Below are 6000 nucleotides of genomic sequence, written 5' to 3' on the forward strand. Positions count from 1 at the left end.
GATTGACTTCGGTAGGCTCACAGGAAATGAAAAATACATGGTATGATGCTAAGGCTGATGAATCCAGTCCTTTGCCGACATATAAGTTCCATATAAAGTCATCAGAACTGTGTAGAATCTCAACACCAAATCCCCTTTATAGCTCTCCTGCTACAACACCGAAGAGTAGTTAATTCTTCATGGTTAAAACACTTTCCTTATTTATTCAGTTGTCCCCTCATTAATCCCTGGCAGAACCAATGCAGCACTTGCTACTCAAAGATCCTTCCTCAGCTAACAAAGTCTACAAAGTTCTGAAAGCTCAAAGAAAATAGAGTCCCCTATGCTGAAGGAACACCTACTGTATCAACTCTGCTCCAAATGCCTTTCATTAGTCACATACCTTCAGGAAAAGAAGGGTCCCAAACAGTTTTTGAAAACTACCACAAGCACTTTTTTGGAAAAGCAAACAAAACACCCCTATAATCTCCACATTATTAACCAAAAGACAGAAGCTGTGTTACAAATTTTAGTTGCCAGCTTCACATTTCTTCCAAGCGTCACAGCTGACAACAAGGTTTAGAACCTACGTCAGGTTTATCTATCTTTACTGTACTTTCTCCGTATCAGCATTCATTAATGATAAACCCCTCTTGGCATTTCCAAAGTAACCTCTTCCTCTTGTCACATGCAAAGACAAGAGAGAAGGATCCCGCACTGTCAAAATCATGTAGCAGGCTCTTACAATTTCTGCTCTTCTCTGTGGGTCTAAGTCTCACATTCTGTATAGAAGTTGCATTTAAAAGTGACAGCCACCAGTGACACGGTCACATATCAAACAGTGGAGTTCTTTTTCACACTTATCTTACCCAGTTTTGCTATTTTATGCCTCACTTCTCAATGTCCCAGGCAAGGCATTACCTAAGCTGGGTTGGGCATGTAGTTAGAAGGGAAAACAGGGGTTGCATGCAAGCCTTCTGCAACTACCTTGCTTCTTGCAGAGCACAAACAGCCTAATCAAAGCATTGTAAATATTTCCAATATCCTTCCTTAAAGCTTCTCAGATAAATACCAAAAAAGCTTTCCACTGATGGAATAGGACACACCTGTTATGCTGTTACCACAACTTTTGAGGTGAAAGTTCACCACCATGCTGGAAGCCACAACAGTGAAAAGGAGACATAAAAATATCAATTACCACATTAACAGGCATTAAAAAAAAAAAAAGTTCAGTGCGTATAATGTTTTTATCACAAATCAGTCTTTTCTAACACTGGCACAAGTACAGCAGTAAAGATAAACATATCTGCAACCCTTTGAAGGAGTGGTCATTGAGGATGATGATGGAGAGCCAACACCACATTATGAAACTCTGTAGATGAAGTTAGATATACATTATTCGTGAAATTAAGTATGTCTAATTTCCACATTAAAATTTTCCTCAGAAAGTGAGCTACTGAATGTTTGCTTTGAGAGCTCAGTGTGACATACTTGCAGGAGCAGTATGAAACTATTAGGAAAGAGTGTAAGATGCAGTTAACCCAATGACCAAGGGCAAGAGCTTACACTGAAGAAAACACAGAATTAAGCGTCAGACACTGAAGGGCTATGACATCTTAATGCCGCTTTAAAACTACAGTATTATGTTCTTTACCTTTCTAGCTACAGCATATAAACAAGATAAAATATTCCTAGAATTCAGGAAGATGCATTAATACCCCTGAGCTCCAAAAGCTTTAGAGCCACCAAGAATTAGTACATAAACAAAAAGCTAAGCCAACTGATTTATTATGACAGCATGAAGTTAGCAGAATTAATTGGAGAAGTCAAAGTTGATATTCTATACAAAGCACTCTATAGAAGAAGTGTTAATAGGACTTCCTACTTAAACATTACCAAAGTCCTAAACTAATTCTATGAAACTAATTAGCTCTGCAGCAATGATTTAAAATTATATAACAACTCACAATTTGAGATGTCATCTTGCACCTGGAATAATAAACTAGCTTAATTCTCTTCACTACTTTAGTCTGCTTCTTTCATTTGTTTTTTTCAATAATTTTGAGATTCAGGTTACATGAAAAAAGTTCTCTTGGCCTTCTCATAACTTTTGTCTTTAAGAATAAAACTATTTAAAGATCAAGCCTTCACAGCAGCTCTCCACCAAAAGGAGAAAAAATTTTCCAATGCAAAGGGAGGCTGGGGCCAGAGCCTAATAGAATATCTTTGCCGTACTCCTGAAAGACAGGGACGAAGGACTTTTGATTGTAGGAATACATTGCAACAGCAAGCAACCTTACCAGTTTCTATTTAATCATCAATTACATTGTTTCTTTGCAGAAGTCTCAACTTCTATGATCATACGATTACGTGAATCTCTCAGATTTCATCTAAAATAAAACACTTTCTAGGCTACTTGATCATCACATAAAAAAGTTAAAAAGCCCGATCCAAGACTACAAGTTTCAAAACCAGCCCCCTCCACCCAATTTATTAAAAGAAAGCTGGTGAATTTTAAGTCTATGTCATGAAATTTCAACAGTTGAGTTTAACACAACTAGAGCTGGTCTTTGAAATTCCTACCACAGCACCAAAAACAGCTGTAGTGGAAAAGATAGGGAACAACCTTATCTTTCCTTTTGTTCCGCCTATTCATGAATCAAAGCCTCAATGAAAGTTTAGGGACCAGGTCACACTAACAAATTATCCAGGTTCTGTCAGACTCCTTCCCAGTCAAAGTTTCTGGCTTTATTTAATTATAGATTTACACATACAGCTGGACTATCAGTAAAATGGGAATGTGAACACAAAACCTTTTGCAGAGTGGTTTGAAATTTATTGATGAAAAATCTTCTTCAGAAGGGTATGTATTATTTTCACCATTTGTATTTTGGAAACAGTCTACATTCATACTATTGTTTTGTTCCTAAACTTTTACAGAATTCCCATTTTCCTTATCAGTCAAACAAAAATGTTGTATACATCAGATTGAATAATTAATTTAGAGGTAAACCAATTAATGAAGGATTATTTGTGATTTTTGTCTTTAGCTAAACTATGATGTTGCTTTGTTTCAACAGTGCCCTGGGAAATTCAGTATGATTTTGTTCAGTCTTAGGTCTATACCTAGGTATTTGATGTAGGTATCTTTCCTTCCAGTGCTGGAAGAGTTATACTTCCCAAAACTTCGGAGTAGAGTCAAAAATAAATTTACAATTCAAACAATTTCTCAACTGATTACTCTTTATTCCTTCAGAAAGCCGGCAGAATGCAGCACTGTAAAAAAGGCTGCATTGGTCCCATGCTATGGCAGAAGATCTGAAGAGCCATCCCAGGGAATAAGGAAGGGCAGAACCACATGAGACTCCCCTTTACACTCCCTCACAGGCAAGAAGAATCTGGCTTTAATTTGCATTACTGAAATTTTCAAATATAATAACATTAGCTTAAAAGAGAAACAATGCTCAGAGCAACAGTACTGAACGTCATCCTTCAAAAGAATAAGAATTAACCATTAGATTCTTCTGGGTTTTTTCCAGATACGAATTTTAGTAGTAAGACCTTTTGGTGAAATGATACAGTACAAAACAAAAACAAGACAGCCAAATACCTTTCGTTTCCTCCTTCTACTGAGTGAGGAAAGAACTGTTTAGGGTACAGAACACGGGAAATTATCAACCATTATGCAGCTTGTGCTGGTGGAGAATCACAAAACAAGAATTTTCATATAGATATAAAACAGGAGTAATACACATTCAAGGACTAACCAGATTGCCAGCCACCAGTATTTATGAAGCTTATCTTTTTACTAAGTAAAACATGCACTGGCTTATTTCATTCCTTCAGCAGCAACAACAAAGAAAACAGAAGAGAGATGCCAGATCACACACAGTCCTGCTGTTCACTCTGCCCACCACACGTTCATGCTTCACTAACACAACTGCTTAATCTCCTCCCCTTTTGTGTTAACCTGTAAGCATAAAAAAGAACATAAAGCATTAAGATTAATATAGTGAAAGAAAAAAGATTATCATAATTCTATTCATGTTTCTTTGAATAATATATCTATATACATATTCCACATATTTATGCTTTTATGCATTTTTTTTCTAGAGTATTGCAAATGCTTTGAAGTGATTCCATTGTGTTTTGTTAAGATTTACTATCTAGATAAAGATTCATGTCTGAGGTAGGTACATTGCCTTTTGAGAGAAAGAAATTAAGCATATTGGGTTATTTCATACAGGGGTCACCTCTAGAGACTTCTTTGCTAGACCAAGTATCTATACAGGTCTTCATCTGACTGATCAGATCACTGAACAAAGCATAAATAAAAGACATGCAGGATCACAGAAGACTTTTTTTATGTCCTCCAGTAGAATGAACACCTCATTAATTCAAAGGTGAATTACTTTTGAAACAAAGAACAGGGGAAACTTTGTCTTTCAGTCTGTCGTTGTTTAACCCCAGTTGGCAACCAAGCGCCACACAGCTGCTCGCCCACCCTCCCCACCCTCTCCCCAGTGGGATGAGGGAGAGAATCAGAAGAGCAAAAGTAAGAAAACTCATGGGTTGAGATAAGAACAGTTAAATAATTGAAGAAATAATAATAATAATAATAATAATAATAATAATAATAATAATAATAATGATGTAATGAAAAGGAAAACAACAACAGAGAGAAAGAGAGGAACAAAACTCAGGAAAAATAAGTAATGCAATTGCTCACCGCCCACCAACCAATGCCCAGCCAGTTCCCAAGCAGCAGTCATCCCCTCTGGCCAACTCCCCCCAGTTTATGTACTGAGCACGACGTCCCGTGGGATGGAATGTCCCTTTGGCCAGTTGGGGTCAGCTGTCCTGGCTGTGCCCCCTCCCAGCTTCTTGTGCACCTCCAGCCTTCTCAGTCGGTAGAGCATGGGAAGCTGAGAAGTCCTTGACTAGTGTAAGCACTACCTAGCAACAACTAAAACATTGGTGTGTCATCAATATTATTCTCATCCTAAATCCAAAACACAGCACTGTACCAGCTACCAGGAAGAAAATTAACTCTATCCCAGCTGAAACCAGGACAAGTAATTTCTGCGTCCTTAGAAAAGGGAATCATACATTGGGTATTCAGGATAACCTCTGCTTCTGAATTACTCGAATGATGCCAAGAAAGAGCACCCACCATACACAGATCTACAAATGGAAATACTACATTCTGGGATTCTAACAAGGAGGCAGTTAGCAGCCTCTGGCCTAATGCTATCCATTCAACTATAATGAACATATGCACTCCTCTGTAAATTCTCTTTTGACGACCTCTCTGGCAAACAACCAGAGTTACTAGAAAGGATGATCCCAATCAAAAGAAAAAGGTTCATTTATCTACAAGTGCTCTGATAAGCCTTGATTATTTCTGCAGTACCAACCTCATGCAAAATATTTTGCAAAATACAAGGGATACTGTAGGATAGGCTTTAGCTAAAGAAAGCAAACAAATTTGGCAAGGAAGTAACCCACTTAAATATTCCAGAAATTGGTTTTAATTGAATTACACATTTCTTAAAACTGTTTGAGTATAAATATGCAGAGTATATCAAGAATTAGTTTTTACCATTGCAGTCCCTACATGCACCTTAATAAAAGGCCACAACACACACATCTGCACAGAATGAAAAATCAGTTCTCACCATGCCTTTACAAGCGACAGCCTGTAATAGGTAAATATTCCAGAAATTGGTTTTAATTGAATTACACATTTCTTAAAACTGTTTGAGTATAAATATGCAGAGTATATCAAGAATTAGTTTTTACCATTGCAGTCCCTACATGCACCTTAATAAAAGGCCACAACACACACATCTGCACAGAATGAAAAATCAGTTCTCACCATGCCTTTACAAGCGACAGCCTGTAATAGGGGACCTTCCATATTGAAAGGAAAAAAAAAATATTTAAGCCCTAACCCTAACAGGTTATGTTATCTTTCCACTATAAAGGAAGTTATCTGTAGTCCTACCTTTAGTAAGATTT

Source organism: Aptenodytes forsteri, unplaced genomic scaffold (assembly GCF_000699145.1).
Source record: "Aptenodytes forsteri isolate BGI_AS27 unplaced genomic scaffold, ASM69914v1 Scaffold83, whole genome shotgun sequence".
Lineage (NCBI taxonomy): Eukaryota > Metazoa > Chordata > Aves > Sphenisciformes > Spheniscidae > Aptenodytes > Aptenodytes forsteri.